Genomic DNA, 575 nt, shown 5'->3' with positions numbered 1-575 from the left:
CAAAATGTAACAAATCCCATTTAAATGGCTAAATCAGTTCAAAACCACAATATAAATCAATATTTACAAACCCATCTCTAGAATCTCAATCAACTACTCACTATTCATAGTTTTAAGACAAACCCAAATGCATAAATGAAGAAATAATGGAAATGTAAGCTAAAGGGTAGAAAAACCAGAAAAATGCGTATGATCTGCTGCAGAAAAGTGCGTAAACGTGATCCTTGCTGCCTGGAAAATGCGTAACGAGCTCCTCTCTTTCTCTCTTTCTATCCTTCCAAAAATGCCTCCTTGCTCTCTATGGAAAGAAAATGATAAATGAGACTTTATATAGATGAGGGACCGCCCTAGAATGGGTAAAGGGGGAAGGTTCCAGAGAAAGTGAGGTAAAAGCTAGAGTAACTGGAAATGCCACGTCAACCATTTCAAGAAAAATGACATAAGCCAGTCGGTGTCATGGGTTGTGTCGCTGGTTGTGTAGCTCGGCTGAATATCGACGATCGACACAACTGCGACATAAGGTAATCTTGCCAGTGCAGGTTGTGTCGCTCTGCCATTTTTTACTCAACTTCAAA

This window comes from Hevea brasiliensis, unplaced genomic scaffold (genome assembly GCF_030052815.1).
Source record: "Hevea brasiliensis isolate MT/VB/25A 57/8 unplaced genomic scaffold, ASM3005281v1 Scaf177, whole genome shotgun sequence".
NCBI lineage: Eukaryota > Viridiplantae > Streptophyta > Magnoliopsida > Malpighiales > Euphorbiaceae > Hevea > Hevea brasiliensis.
This window is presented reverse-complemented; position numbering follows the sequence as displayed.